Here is a 17113-nt window from a genome sequence, read left to right as displayed (position 1 = left end):
AATGATTTTAAAATCCCTCCTTTCCCATGACATCATTAAGATTCAAGAAGCATGGCTTGCCCAGAATATTGTTGTTGATGGCAGAAGTCCTTATATAAAAAGAAAGCAATACAATGAATTAAAGGGAGAACTAGAAGGAGCTTTCTAACTTTGGTAAAAAACAATGTGAGAAATATAGGTTTGAATTTGCAACCAGAAGCGGCTTGGCTTTTGCTCACATCTATGTTCCTCCAGCAATTTGTGGAATGATTAACAATTCGAATGAGTTGGAATGTACTACAGAATCCTTGGTTGAATACAGTGGCTTCTCGACTATTTCTAGACTATTATTTTAGCAGGAGACCTCAATGCTAAATTTTGAGATATTGTTAAAGACGGCAAGCTTTGTTTGATTAACTTGGTGGTTAACATCCCTAAAGCGTCTTTCAGAAACTGGAGTTAGACAAACTAGACAATGGCCCTCATTACGAGTTCGGTGGTAACCATGCCGCTATTGGCGGCATGGCTGCCGCTGAAATCGCGTCGGGGTCCGGGTCCTCGGAATGAGGACTTACCGGGCCATTCTGAGGTCAGAAGGCCAAGGTAATTCCTCCCTCCGAGGACCCGGACCCGGTTCTTCCCCATTCCCATTTCAGCCCCCATAGGGCTGAATGGGAATGGGAGAGGGAGCAAACAACGGGCCATTACGAGTTGGCCCGTTGATTGCTCCCTCTTCCCCACGCGGGACCCGCTCTGCACGTCTGGTGAGACCAGACGTGCAGAGCGGGTCCCGCGAGGGGAACTCGGAATCGGGCGGTACGGGGTTGACGGCACCGGCACCTTTACCGGTGCCGTTAACCCTGTACCGCCCGACTCGTAATGAGGGCCAATGTTTGGTCTGATATTGTACTAGTATGGGGTTGTGTTATGGTTAATGGGAGTCTGAAAGGAGACAATGCAGCCAGACCTGGACCAATGGTTCTGCCTCTTCCATCATCGATTATATTTTTGCATCTTTTAAAGTACTCTCAAGGTGAAAGGATTACAAAATAACTATCTTGGGTAGTGTTCACGTGTTTTTAAAATTGGGACGGGCTAACTTGGCTTTAGAATCTAGATTCACTCTCAACTTGGATATGGTCAAGGTGAATATATCCTTAAACTAATTATCATGGACCCCTTATAGTGTAAATAAGATGACACATTCATAAAATAGGAGCCTAGCTCACCTTGACATGACCACACATACAGGAAATACATGGTTAGAGCCGTAAAGAGCCAGAGGCATTGTCTAAGGATATGCTTAGTTTAACAAATTAAGTAAAAGTGGCATCCAGGACAATTGTTCTGTGATTACTAAATTCTGTGAAGAAACCCATGGATAAGGCTATTCAGGATCATAAAAAAAAAGATATGCATTGAACTATTTGATAATTAAGCAAACTAAAGTTGGAATCAGTACACCTGTACATTTCTCAAAAGAGAAAGATTAACCTACAATTTAAAAAATGAGTTAAATGCTCCTACATTAAACTAGAGTTGGAGTACAGGTGTAGCTTTGTTAAAATGTTCTATAAAAAAGATGCCAAAGAACTTTGGTCCGTGGTAGGTGGCGTGGGGTAAGACCCAACAAAATCAATAATCAAAGTAATCCAAAGGAGTCAATAAAGTGCAGGGACCAAGGAAAACAAAATGTATTACATGCAACCACAGTCAGGAAATCATTCAAAGGGAATCATTCAGCGATCAATACAAAATAGTGGAGTTTTATAGTGAACTGCAGAAGTTCACCAACAACAATGTTTCTGGGTACTCAGGTAATGTCATCCCCTTATTGGTTGCTCATGGTTGCTCTATAGGTGAATCTATACAATTCCTAGCCCCATTGGCTTATCCTAACCCTCGTGTCCATGCTGTTAATTACTTCATAGAAATGACTTGATATTAATCTCATCTACTTTCCTAGGTTTGCTTTTGGACAGTTGATGTTTAATATTGTTGCACCCAGTCCTTTTTGTTTAATTGGTGGACCTCCTGTGGTCATGTAATGTAATGTAATGTAACCGAATTTGTAGAGCGCTGACTAGGCACAGGAGGCATCTAGGCGCAAGGAGAACAACAAGTGAAATGAAACCACCGGTAAACAGTAGACATCGGCACATTCTATTATAAAAGGTACGTTTTCAAAGCTTTCCAGAAGCTTAGATGATCACTTATCTCCCGTAACTGCGCAGGATGAGAGTTCCACATAGTAGTAGGTGCCACAGTCAAAAGAACTTGCAACACGAAAGTGTGGAACTGTCAGAAGATTCTGGGAGGCTGACCTAAGATTCCTTGCAGGGACATAAGGAATCAATTTGCCTTGGAGATACTCTGCCCTGGCATGATGGTAAGCCAGTGAACAGTGTAGATGATCTTAAATTTGACGCAACTGTTAACAGGCAGCCAGTGCATCTGCCGGACAAGGTCCTGGGAGTGAGCCTAGCGGTTAGCTCCCATGGCCAGCCTAGCTGCAGAGTTTTGCAATAGTTGCAGCCTCTGGATTAGAAAAGTAGGTTGGCCAAGATAGAGGCCATTGCAGTAGTCTATTGATCCTAGTATGGATGCTGCTGCAACCTTGGCTCGAGAATCTGGCGCAATAAAAGGTCATTTTTTTCCGGAGTTTTAACTTTATTAAACCTGACTTCCAAACCGCTGAGATTTGAAGCTCTCGAGAGTCAAAAGGTAGAATTTTGACACCCAAGCATTTTACTGATTTACTGGGTAGAGGGCACGGTCCGAGTGAGTCAGGCCAGAATTCCTTGGTCCAGGTAGCCTGTGCTGTAGCCGAGCCTATCACCATGATCTCTGTATTTTCTCCATTAGATTTTAACCAATTTCTGGAAATCCACTCCCCTACAGCCTCCACAGAGTTACTGAGTTTACGGCAGGAGTTTGGGTTAGGCGATTCCAAGCCAAAAAGCAACTGCTTATCATCTGCATATGTGTAAAACCTTATCCCATGTTCCTGGATAAGATCTGCGAGAGCACAGGGATAAATAGTAAAGAGGAGAGGGAACAGTCATGACCCTTTGGAGGTGCGACAAATGAGAGCAGTTGTGGGGGATTCAAAAGGGAGCAGAGAAGCAATTTGTGCACCTTCTGAGAAACAATAAGTGAACCAGGCCAGGACAAGGCCAATGATTCCACCCTGTTCCAGGCACCGAAGCAAGACGGTATGGTCAATTGTTTCAAATGCTGCAGAAAGGTCTAGGAGAATTAAAACTCTGACCTCTATGTGGTCCAGGAGAAGGGAAATGTCATCCAGAACAGAGATCAACACTGACTCGGTATCTCTGGCAGGATGAAAGCCAGATTAAAATGGATGTAGAAGAGCCTGTGGTTCAAGGAAACGGGACTGCTGTGGGGTAACAATAGCTTCCATAAGCTTCATGATACCAGGCAGCAATGAAATGGGCAGATAGTTAACCAAAAGGGCAGCATCACGCTGAGGTTTCTTCACTAAAGGAGAAACAAGTTCATGCTTGAGGGCAGCAGGGATAGAACCCATTGTAAAGGACGCATGAACTGCAGCTTTAAAGAGTGAAAAAACAACCAAAAGCAGAGACTGGGTAAACCAAAGGTGAATCGGGTCTGTAGGTTAGGAGGATTTCATCTTTCTAAGAGATTTCAAGATAGCATCATCTGTAACCGGCTCCAATGAATCCATACTGGCCTTGTTATGTATGAAATGAGAGACAGGATAGATAATCTCTATACACCCAACTCAATTATCTGCTATAGCTTGCTGGATTTTTTAAATCTTTTCATCGAAAAACAAACTCGTAGCATCATGTTGTGCTTGTGACCGCAAGAGGTCAATTGTCAGAGCAATACTTGAAAGCTCCTTTGCAACCTTAAAAAGCTCACGAGCCGCACAGGGGGCTGACAGAATCCAATTAGCATAATACTGTGATTTGGCAACCTTAATTGCTTCCTGGTAATGAGCCACTGAAAGTTTGTCAATCCCATTTGCATCGCCATTCATGCTCACAGCATTGACAGGCTTGATTAAGAGCATGAAGCTCTGAATTGGACCACAGCGATGATTTCTTGGCACAAGTGCTGCTGGGCTTCAAGGGTGCAAAGGTATTTGCATCCTGGAGGTGGGCCACTCCGATCGATAACCAATGACATTGAAGGTGTGGACAGTGAGGCAACAGTTTTATATCCTGTGTGTGTTTTACTTCTACATAAATGTGGAATAATGCACCTTAAATAATTCCTCTGATTTGTTGGCACGTCCCAATCGGTGCACATTCTTCATGGCATTCTTAGTGTTTTTCGTGGGCCGTTGAATATTTGTATATTGAATTCTACCTGGGCAGGAGGCTTACCTGCCATTGCATGGGTATTCAGTCTTGGACGGATATTTTCCTACAGGGGGCGATATGTCCCTTCTGTCTGAATGACTTTGTCCCATGCCTCTCTCTGCACGTGGTCTGATCCTCACCAGGACTGTGACCTTGTCTTGGTTAGTTATGAGAACATGGGTAGAAATTCTATTTATTATGTTTCATTTGTTGAATGTGTGAGACAGGATTGTACTTTCTCCTTCACAGCCAATAACTACGTGGCATTCTACACATTCCCTTGCAGACCCTGCTTCCTTTAGCAACATCTGATTAGTTCATGATTCCTTGTACTTTTGTCCTGGAACGGGCTTCACCTCACACTTCTGAAAAATCACTGCATGACTTTACACTGTACTCAAGGCTGCTGCCCTTGCTACTGCATTTGTTTGCAATGTCCTGAACTGACTGCCTTTGCTGTGTAAAACAGTTTCTAATGCTCTGAGGCCTATTATTTGAATGACATAAGCCTTACCTCCATTCTTGAGGCCTACTAAGTTTTAGGTACCTATAAAGTATTAATGTTTGCATGTATATGTGTTTACATATGTATTGTGTGTTATATTCTCTATTACTTAGTGTTACTATGACACACTCCTACCTACCTAGTGTGTTTCTCAATGTGTCTAGTCTATGCTATCAGGTATATGTGTGCTTGGTTAGCCCTAGCTTCTGTCCCAAAGTTATTCTGTCATCTCCCTTCCTTTCATGGCTTAGCCTACCTATGGATGCTTCTATCTATATATTTTCATCTTGCTGGGTGGTATCCTTCTTGTGTGAGGGTGAGAGCTATCCCTACTGATGATATATCAATAGCCTAAATATATTGCAGCTTGCTTGTCTAATACATGTTTACTCTAGCTCCTATCATGTGTCTTGCCTCGTTGGCCCTCTTGCATTCACCTACCTCTATGCGCATGCCACATTGACTCTTGGCACATACTTGTTGGTTCATTGTGTCTTTAATCGTGTGGCACTTCTATACCTACAATGCATGTATGAGTGTTGCTCTCCCGTTTATCTCTTGGTGAAGGGATATGGTGGGAATGATAGGGTAATCTGCTTGCAGCCTGTACCTTTGGCCTCTGAGGTGTGTCCTGACTCGTGCTTCATGGGTTTTCTTAGTTTATTCTTCCTCTCACGTGTTGGATGTATTACATTCATCCCAACCGTGGGGGCATTGATATTCAAGGCAGCTTTCAACTTAACCCAATTGCGTCAGAATCCTGGTGCAAGTACATGGAAAATAAATTCAGCCTATTGTTATTTGTCGCATTAGACAAAATCAGGAAAATCGAACTGTGGAACACAATTTCAAACATAGGCTCTAATTAATTTGTTCACGATATTCACCGACTGGATGTTGAATGTAAGTCTAGTGCTGTATCAAAGTACATTAAAGCATGTGAAGTATTGGTTTTGGAAATTGTGTGTGACCCAAACAATTGCAGTGAACCCAGATACTTTCTAATTTTAAAAATTAAAATGACATAGGGACATATTTGGTAGGGACACAAATAACATTTATTTGTGTCCCTTCCAAACTACACCAATAACAATAAAAGAATTCATAAATGTGGTTGCCATATTTTGAACCCCTACCTCCAAGAGAAGAGTTACCAGGAATGAAGACACATTATTATTTCAGGAACATTCACTTTAATTTGCAGGAATCCGAGACCTGTTGTGTGTGCCCACACATGAAAGGACTTGCAGACTATGAGGCTGATTCATGGAATTAATGTGCTCTGAAAATTCCAGTGCAAGCGTGCGAAAGCGTGCAAATCGCAGCGCAAGTGCGAAAATCGCAGCGAAACCCACGCACAGCAATTTATGGAAGTCCGTACGCGTGTCAATCCCTGGATGTGCGCTAAAATCCTGCATGGCGCACGCTGGCGCACACGTCTCCAAACAGCGTGGCGCATGCAGCGCACACAACTAAAGTAGGCGGAACAGGGGGCGTAACACGTGGAATGGGGAACAACTTGTGAAAAAGTGGGCGTCACGGGGGAAGTTCAGGATCCAAATGCACGGAACGCCCACACGCGCGTTTACAACACGTATTCATGGAATCGAACAGGGTCAATGCGTGCACCAAAAAAGACGCGCTAATCCTGAAACACGTACGCCAGCAGGAAGCAGGCGTACGTGGACCCGCGCAGCATAAAAGTGCACGCAAAAAACAAACAAGCTCAGACGCCAAGATGAATATACCATTCCTCGCAGCAGTGGTCGTGGGATACCGCGGGAGGAGGAGGAGGATAGTCAGGCCCAGAATTTTTACACCCAGGACCAGCCTTTTTGGGATGCCTGATGACCAGGTGTATGGGAGGTACAGGTTTCCACCTCACATAACACTCAACCTGGTAAGTGAGTGGGAGGATGACCTCACATCACCCACCCTGTGCTCCCAAGCACTGAGCCCCTTGGAAAAGGTGCTCAATGTACTGCACTTCTTGGCCACTGGTTCATTCCAGCGGACAACTGCCATAGTGGGGGGGGGTCTCACAGGCCACGCAGTCATGCTGCCTGCACCAGGTGTTGGCCATCATGACTGCACGCCCATCAGTCCGCAGGCACATATCACCTGCAGAAAGGCAGGCTGTCGTCCAGGATTTGTACGAGGTGGCACACTTCCCCAAAGTGCTAGGTGCCATTGACTGCACCCATGTGGCTCTACGTCCTCCCAGGGCAACTGAGCAGATCTACAGAAACCGCAAGCACTGGCATTCAATCAATGTGCAGGTAGTATGTGATGCCAAGGGAACCTCAGTATATGCCAACTATCCAGGGTCCACCCATGATAGTTTCATTTACAGAATGTCAACCCTAAACCGGGACCTAGAAGCTGGGCGGCATGGCGATACATGGCTGCTCGGTGAGTATAAATGCCCCTGCACATGCATGCATGTCCGACACTGAGTAATATCACAACCCCACTAACGATACCCATCATCACCTCCCCAGGGGACAGTGCCTACCCACTGAGCACCCACATGATGACGCCAATTCGGAACCCCACCACACCACCCGAGGTAAGATACAACACAGCCCATATTGCAACCCGGAGCATAGTGGAGCACACATTCGGAGTGCTCAAGTCACAACTTCGCTCCCTTGACCGCTCTGGTGGGCAGTTGCTATACGCGCCCCCAGTAGTGTGCAGGATCATAGTGGCAGCATGTGTCCGGCACAACGTTGCAACACGCCGGGGCCTGCCCGTGGACATGGTGGTGCCCCCACATCCCCAACCACAAGCATGGCCGCTGCGCATGGGAGGGGAAAGGGCACGTGGTGAGGCAGCCCGTATGCAGCTGGTGGCTAATTACTTCACCTAAAATCACACCCCTATGGAGTGCACACAGCTCTGGCACATACCAGCTGACAATCAATGATGATGACATAAGGGACAGTCAACTGTCACAACCATACCTGCCTGAGATTGGTCACCTGGAATTGTTACATTGTGTGCATCCCTACCTGCCGAAAGACAACCAATGCTGTGTCACAAAAAAAACACACATTTATGCTGCATGAATGAATACCCCCTTGCAAAATACAACATGAAAATAGCGCCATGTCACCCAACCCCTCCCCAGCTCCGCCACCCAACACACCATGGCATGTCATGCAATGTGAAAGCAAACAAAGCAATGCACAAGACCTGACACAAGTGTCACAAAGTGCTCTGTCCTAAATGCAAACTGCTCACAATTTTTTTTTTTATTTTTATTTATTTATTTTTTTTTTAATTTGTTTTTGGTTTATGAGAAAACCTTTACAAAGAAAGAATATTAAAAGTTCCAATTTCATACAAAAAGCAGTTGTTTCCTGCGTATTTAAGAGTACAGAAAGCGAAGGAGTAAAGTGACAAAATAAAATAACAAGGCAAAATACATGCTCAGAAACCAGGGATTTGACTAGACAGACTGATCCCCTTGACTGGAGAGTTCAATAACATGACTAGTCTGTTAATAGTTCCTTAAAATAGTAAGCTTCTCCAAAATGTTTACTATCTCAGCAGTTAGCATGACTTCTTGGCCAGAGATCAGTCTATCCCAAAATGCGTCCTGAACTAGGCTCTCCTCTCTAGTTACAAATCTCCCCAGTGATGATACCCTGATCGCCCATGTGCCTTCGCACTCCAGCAGCAGGTGTTTGAGGGATTGTAAATTCGGAGAGGCACAGATCTTGCAAAAGCTTATTGCCTTCTCACCCTGGTTTCTTTGGTCCAGTTTTTCACCTGTGTGGGCTATATTCAGTCTGAGTCTGAGGAAATTGTTTCTGATTCTTTGGTCCGGGAATTTTTCCAGGTAGCGCGGGATGGTGGCGAGCTTTCTGTCCACTGTCAGGAATAGGTTTGGGGGGTTAAGCCTTCTGATTCCCTCGATCGTTTTAATCCAGTCCTCCGTTTCTAATATTTTTTTGACTTTCTTAGGATTTTGTGTGAGAGTTTCTGTTGTTAATTCCAGCCTATGTAAAATGCAGGCAATCTTTTCTTCCAAGCCGAGAAGTTTTTTTGATTTTGACTTTTTTAGATGTTGATTTACGTCGAAGAAAAGGGTGGATACATTGGCTGTAATTGTGTTACGATAGAGGGACAGTAGCTTCCACTCTGCGGGGCAATTCAGAGAGGTCAGACCCAACTCAAATCTCAGACTAGCGAGATGAGTGCACGATGGGAGATGAAGAGAAGATTTCCACAAAGAGCCCCCAACTTTGCTCCAATCATAGTTCCACAAAATAGGCTTTGCCTCAAGGCCGTAGAGAAGGACCGGGACAACTTTCCCTATGTAGAACTTCTTGAGCGGAATTATAGAAAATTTGCAGAATCTTCCATTCAGATTTTTCATTTGTGCAATAATTTTTGATTTCTTCCCCAGAATTGAGTGTATCACCTTGTTTAACGTAGGGTGGGCAAGAATTTCATATCCTAGGTATGTTAACTCGTCCACCCGTGGGATTGCTTTGCTGTCCAAAACCCAGTTTCTTGAGGTCACCCTTTTTTTGCATGTTTAAAAATGAGGACCTTAGATTTAGATGGATTAATTATGAGACCGTTCGGTTTGGCATACTCGTTAAGTTTGGATAGGAGTTGTTGTAACCCTATCGCTGAACCATCCAGTAGCACCAAGTCATCTGCGTAGGCTAACCAATGGAGTTTTCTTCCATTAATTCTCGGGCAGATTAATGATGCAGATGCTAGGAAGTCTCCAATGTCTGAAAGAAACAAATTAAAGAATAATGGTGCACCCAAGCAACCTTGTCGTACTCCCTTCAGGACTTTGATTGTTTCAGATAGATTGCCTGGTTTGTCCAATCTCACTCTGATGGTAATGTTCTTGTGGAGTTCTATAAGCATTGCAAGAAGGGGTGCCGGAATCCCCCAATTATTTAGTTTCTGCCAGAGGAGGGATCTGTCTACAAGGTCGAACGCTTTTGATAAGTCGACCCACGCCCGTATAGTGGAGAACCTTCTTTCTCATTTGAGCTTTCGCTCAACAGGTTCAGGATTAGTCCATTAAGACTGGTAGAAAGGCCTTTCCTGAAACCTGTCTGCTGAGGGGGAAGGATGTGTCTAGAGTCTACCCATAGAGTAAGTTCTTTCAGTATTAGTCTCATAAAGATTTTGCTGTCTATGTCCAAAAGGGTGATGGGTCGATAACACGCTGGGTTTTGCCTGTCACCCCCCTTAAAAAATGGAATAATAAGTGCGCTCTTCCATGATGGTGGGAAGACTTTATTCTTTAGAATTTCTTGAAATAAATGGAAGAGTAATTTTGCCCACAACTTTGGTCAGTTTTTAAGCACCTGATAAGTGAGGCCATTCGGACCTGCTGCCTTAGAGACAGAGGAGGATGTAATAAGGTCCTCGATTTCTTCCTCAGAGAATGTCAGCGACCAGGTTACGTTTGGGTGAGGATGATCTCTGAGTTCAGTTGCTTCAAAGTTTTTGGACAAATATTCCACCCACTTGTGCTCGGGGACTAAATTGCAGAGTGAGCTTTTTTGGCCGGTTTCCAGTTGGTTTAATGCCGCCCAAAAGTTCCTGCAATTATTTGCATTGAGGAGGAAAAGCATTCTTTCCCCGTCTTCTTGACGTTTTTGATGCTTGTGGTTCTTTGACCAATTCCGATACGTTTGTTTAGCCTTTTTGAGCTTTTGTATACAGCTGGGCTGGTCTTCTGTTTTATTTTGTCTTATATGGCGTAATGTTTGGCGCAGTATTCTCTTCTTGTTGAATGTTTCCTCATCGAAATTATGAAGGTGCATCTGCTTCCCTGCAGTCTTTCCTTCACTTGGCTGGCAGGTGGACCACACAAATTTCCCAAATATTTCTGGGTGCATTTCATTTGCCCATATAACAGGAGGAACTGCCTCCAGAAGTTTGTTTAACTTATTTCCCCCATTTCTGTATTTAACCACTTTCAATCTACCTTTGTGACCCTCCAATTCCTGTGTGATATATGGGTTGGGGGCTCTCTGAATTTTGGGGAAGAAGAGTTCCAGCCTGGCGTGGTCACTCCCCCCTTCCCAATCCAGAGTAAGACTGGGACAAAGTAGAGTAAGAGATGATGAAATGAAGATGTAGTCTAAGGTTGATTGCAGAGCCCCTTGACGCCAGGTTGGTCCAGCCACTTCCACAGACCTACTTTTTTCATTCATCATGTCCAGGTCCCATGACTGGAAAAAATCCCACCATTGCTTCCCTTTCCGTATAGTACTTTGTTTAGTTTGGCCAAACCTCACATTCCCTGAATTAATACAGTCAGTATTCAGGTCCCCTGCAATGATGATCTGTGCTCCCTCATATTTGCTCTTAGCCGTTGACAGTAGGAGGTGTAGGGATTCTATGAAGTCTTGGAGATTTGACCGAGCAGGGTTCCAGTAGACATTAACCAGGATTAGGGTAAGCCGAGAATCCTTCGGTCCTATCTCTGCTTTGCAGGCTTGAATGCCCTCCATGTTGTTGCATAGTGGAATGATTTCTTTGACAGTAGAATTTTTGGTTGCTATTAAGAGGCCTCCTGCTGGTCTCCCTTTCAGTTTTTGTGCGGCCTTAAGATTTTGTATTGTGAAGCCTTCTATTTCAATGGGGTTAACCAGCCATGTTTCCTGAAACAGCATGATGTCATTCTGTTGTAAAAGATTATTTTTTAGCTGCTTTTTCCTCAGGAAACTCGGCCCTGTGGTGTTCCAGGAAATTAATCCGAGACCCCTTTGTCTAAAGACTGTTCTTCTCTCGCCTAGTTTCAGAAAGATTTGTGTGACAATTTCTGGGATTTTTGCTAACAGGTTCTCATTTAATTTGGGCCCAGGTGAAACTTTGCTTTGGGGTTCTCTTGTCGCTCTGGTGGTGCCCATAGAGGAGGATGCGTCCTCCACTCCTGTCTGTTTAGGACCTGAGCGATTGCCATACCTTCCTTCCTCCTCTGATTCAAATACCCGAAGACCTTCTTTAGCTAGATCGTGTTTGTTAGTGATGAGGGCCTGTTGCGCCTTTCTAGAAGTGAGGGCTATTTCCACAAAGAATTTATCTTCTCTGATCGGAAATGAAAGGTACTCAATGTCTTCTGAGGCAAAGAGAAACACATTATAGTTCTTTTTAATCTCTGAAAGTAGAACTGATCTGCTAAGTGATTTTTCCTTATTTTGTTTTTCTAATCTCAGCCACACTTTTGGAATGGTAAAATTAGGCTTCACAGTTTCTTCTTTTCTTATGGGGGAGCAGTACTGTTTTCTTTCCAGTTTCTCTCTGTTGTCATCCTGAGGAGGAATTGCAAGATTTATGAATTTCCCTAATCCATTCCGACAATCAACTTCAATAATTGTGGCTCTTGGTGGAGATGCTTCTTGGGCAGCTGTTAAGGGAGCAGCACTAGTGAGAGCGGAGGTCAAGCCTGTTTTCCCCATCGGTTTTAAGAAAATTGGCGCTAATTTTATAGCAAGTTGTTTTCCCTCCAGTTTACCCACATTTGTTTTTCCCCTATTCAATTTTTGTTTAAAAAATATTGGGGCAATTTTGATGTTTGTATGGGATGATTTTTGATTTTTGTTATTAAGGGCTGCAGATGGAGATGTTATAGGGTCCGTTTGCATACCAAAGTTTGAAGTTTGAATTTTGCTAACACTGGGAACTTCCTTGCAATTTGGGCCTGCCTTTTTCTTCCCTTTTTCCCCCGGTGCGCATTTATTGGCTTGTGAAGTAAGCAAATTTGTGGTCTGAGAGGGATTGGAAAGAGGCAGAGCAGCTGTACTGGTTTCCGCTGTCTTTTCACCAGACGGAGTGGTCAGATTTTTCAGAAATGTGTTCTTTCCTGTTTTTTTAGGAACATTATTTCTCTGGTTCTTTGATTTCTTCGTATTTTTGTCATGTAAAGTAAAGGGAGTGGTTTCTTTGGACCTGCCCCCTTTTTTCCTTTTTTGCCACTTTTTGCTTTTGGTTTTCAAAGGTTCTTATGGGCTCTGGCTCCCACTGCCGGTCAGTTGATCTTGTGTATTATCTCCGTCAGTTTTTTGGGCGCTATCGCGCCAGTGTCTTCAATGATGTCAATGTCGACATTTGCCAGTCTTCGAAATTCTTCCAGAATAGAGTCTGAAAGCGGGGTGTCGTCAAAGCAATCTTTTTCACCCTCCCCTGTTGGAATCTCATTCTGGTTTTGGGAGTTTTGTATTTCCGAAGGGAACTTCTTTAAGAGTTCTTGAGTTGTAACACTGCTTTTTGCTCCCTCTTTCAGTAGATTATGGATTTGGGCAATGTCTAACCCTTGTTTGACACCCTCAATTTGGGTTTCATTCAGAATTGGAATCAAAATTGCATTCATGATGTTGTTAGTGGCAACCAGTGCTGATTCATTCTTCGAGATTTCATGTGACATCTCCAAGAGGAGACCCGCTTGTGTCTGTACCACAGTTTTAAGAAGGTCCGAGACCAAGGAATTTAGAACAAAGCTCAAAGCTGCCAAGGGACTTTCTCCTGGTGGAGGGGATCTTTCTGGAAAGATTGCTCTTGGATCTTCCAATTGGTCTTGGTTGATTGGCGAGCTTGCCCTATTATCTTGATTGGTATTTACGGGCGTTTAATTATTTTCTTCACTCTCTATTGATGGAGTATTTTCCAAATTTTTATTATCGTGGGAGGGTGGCTGCCAGATGGAATCAATAATGTCAACCAGATTGTTGGCACTCTTGTTTCTTTTTCTGCAGAAGTGGTCATTAATTCTGCTCTGAATCTTTCGTGTCGTCAGGGTATACTCCAGCCCTCGTTTCCAACCTTTCTGGATATGGAGGTTTGGGAACGACCCCTCAGGGGTTTGCTGACTCTCTGTATTACTGAGAGTGTAGTTCGTAGCACATACCGGCTGAGCTATAGCAGGGTCGAGTGTGGTAGATGCCCCCTGCCCAGCCTCGCTCCCAGCCTCCAGATATGACCCATCCTGTCCAGCCATATCTTCCTCAAGAGGTGAACTCCGTAATCTCATTATGGGCCTTAAACAAAGACAGATGCTTATACCAATTAATGGAGTAGCTTTTGAATTTGTTTACCTTTTTGGTGCAGCCCCAGTGCGCCAAACAGTCGCTTAACAGTCCCTGGGCTTTACTCCTACCGGGCTTAACGCCGCAAGGGTGGTAGCCTTCCTCCTTTGAAGTGGCCCGTAGTCACGTGACCGGATGACGTGTCCCTCTCGCCCCGCCTCCTCCAGGAAGCGCGATGTAGCGACGCCGGCAAGAGCCCAATGATGCTCGCAGTGCCAGGCACACAGAAGTCAGCCTCTGCACAGAAAGAGTTCACCTTGCAGAGCACGTAGCACACAGTGCGGGCGGCAGCCTTCCTCCTTTGAAGCGGCCCGTAGTCACGTGACCGGGTCTCGTGCCCCTCTCGCCCCGCTTCCTCCAGGAAGCGCGATGTAGCGATGCCGGCAAGAGCCCAATGATGCTCGCAGTGGCAGGCACACAGAAGTCAGCCTCTGCACAGAAAGAGTTCACCTTGCAGAGCACGTAGCACACAGTGCGGGCGGCAGCCTTCCTCCTTTGAAGCGGCCCGTAGTCACGTGACCGGGTCACGTGTCCCTCTCGCCCCGCCTACTCCAGGAAGCGTGATGTAGCGACGCCAGCAAGAGCCCAATGATGCTCGCAGTGGCAGGCACACAGAAGTCAGCCTCTGCACAGAAAGAGTTCACCTTGCAGAGCACGTAGCACACAGTGCGGGCGGCAGCCTTCCTCCTTTGAAGCGGCCCGTAGTCACGTGACCGGGTCACGTGTCCCTCTCGCCCCGCCTACTCCAGGAAGCGTGATGTAGCGACGCCAGCAAGAGCCCAATGATGCTCGCAGTGCCAGGCACACAGAAGTCAGCCTCTGCACAGAAAGAGTTCACCTTGCAGAGCACGTAGCACACTGCCCACAGACAATATGCTCCCAGTAATCAATAACAAACAGCACACATGAACAAATACTTACCACCAACACAATATAGCAACACACCATGAAACATTTCAAAAACATGACAGTACTAAGTCAAAGTAGTGGTAGTCTTACAACCTGAATAAGCCAGCACATCGACCCCTGCCAACTGTAGAGTGTTGCTGCCACGCAAATGTGTCAGTGTACTGCATACAACATGAACTCCATCTGCAAAGGAGACGGCCTTTTGAAGACATGAGGAAGGAACCTGCAAATTAGGAGGAAGACATGGATGCACAAGCACATATCAATACACCATGCAGTGTACAATACAACAACAATACCCACTAGGGATGTACACACAGTATTGACTACAGACTGCCCACACAGCTCATGGGAGCCCAATGTCACTGTGTAAGTCACTGTCACTTGGTCACACCCTTTGCAAGCCCATGGAAACGGGAAGCAGAAGGGGTGTGTGTGTCACAAACCCAAGCATCTAACCCAAACTCAGGACAAGCCTGCATGTGCCCAGCCGGAATACAATGGATGCCCACGGGAGCCACACAAGGCAACACACTGTAAAAATAAAAAATAAAAAAAAATGGCCAAGTGGGGGTCAGTGGGGGAGGCCACCCAGGAGGTTCGAGGACAGGGTGCACACCAACTCCCACCTGCATGGATGTTGCGAAAAAAAATACCTCCATGGGAGGACTGCTGTCGGTCTCTTCACCCTCTGCTGCTGCATCAGGAGGTGGTGGCACTAAGGGAGGCAGCCCACGCAAAGCCCTGGTATGGTCCTCCATGGGAGCAAGCATGCGGGTCTGGAAGGTCTGATTCTGAAGGATTAAAGTGTGGAGATCCCCATGCAGCACGGCACAGGTTGCCTGCACTTCTGCACGCATGGCCTCGCGGGATGCCCGGATCTCCTCATGTGTTGACTGCAGCTCAGCTGAGAGCGAACGTGTGAGCTGCTCCAGCTGCTGTTCTGCCCTAACATTTCAGGAAGCCTTAAGTTCAAGCAGACTCTGCCTGAGGTTATGGAGTTCCACCCTCAAGGCTTCCCTGTGGCCCTGTGACTCTATTGATATGGATTTGCGCAGAGTCTCCAGTGCCGCCTGTCGGTCCCTGTTGGACGCCAACATGTCTTCCCTGTATGATTGGCAAATGGAGTCTGTTGCCTGCTGTTGTTGCTCCATCTGCCTTTCAGGGTGGATAATGGAAGTGGCCACCCTCTCCATTGCCTGAGCCATCATTTCTACTGATGCTGCCTGTTGGGTTGCCATACTGTAGATGGAGTTTTCCCATACAGTATTGCCTGGTGGCGCACTGCCACCACGTTGGCGGGCACCACACCTGTTTGGGGCAAGGTGATCTGCACCTTGCTGTGCTGGCACTGCCTGAGGCTGCAGGACTGCATTCCCCCTCTGATCTGCTGGCTCAGGAACACGATCAGATGCTGTGGAGTGTGACCCTGCATTCGTAACCGCCAAAGGCGGACCTACCAACACTGACATCCCCATAGAGAGTTCTACCCCTGGTCCAGGTGGGTTGGACAGAACAGAATCCCTGCCAGAAGCACTGACCTGTGCCAGCACATAAGTCTCATCATCCGACTCAGCACCTGAATGGAGGTCTGGGGAGCTGTACCCAGAGGGCCCCTCGACAGTATGGTCTGCAGTACCAAAATGTTTTCACCCACCACCACACCACGTCCCCCAATGGTGCCTGGTCATGGCTGAGAATCCTCCTGGGTCTGCACCATCTCCTGAACCTTACCAGCATCAAGTGTGTCGTCACCTGTAAAAACATGAAACACAAGAAATGGAAACAGGCATGAGCACCATAGCACACACATAGGCCTAACAAGACAGAGATCCTGTACATGGTTAACACATGTCCCATATGACTATAACCCTGGCATGCATGCACTGTCAATGATTCTGAAGGGGAGTCAAAAAGGCAGACAATGACGACACTAAGATGGAAAAACAACACATTCGCAGCATGTCATGTAGCACTGGCATCACACATCAGCCTGTGAGTGGCATGTCCAATACACATTAATGACACATGCCAGCACACAGATGTCATGTTGCATAGCCATGGTAAATTAGACAACTACAGTGATATGTCAGTGAATGAGTGCTGTCACACATCCATGTCACATGGACATGATGAGAAGATTAATGCAGAAAAGTGTTGCAAAATATGCATGTGCTCCACACTGCAACACATCCAGTGTACAATTAGACAGTGATTGTAGGCAGATGTACACATCAATGGTTGCTCATTTCAACATGACAGGAAACAACTATCATGTTCCACATGCAAACAGGCCC

The sequence above is a fragment of the Ambystoma mexicanum genome, chromosome 2q (genome assembly GCF_040938575.1).
Source record: "Ambystoma mexicanum isolate Mex_15411 chromosome 2q, UKY_AmexF1_1, whole genome shotgun sequence".
NCBI lineage: Eukaryota > Metazoa > Chordata > Amphibia > Caudata > Ambystomatidae > Ambystoma > Ambystoma mexicanum.
This window is presented reverse-complemented; position numbering follows the sequence as displayed.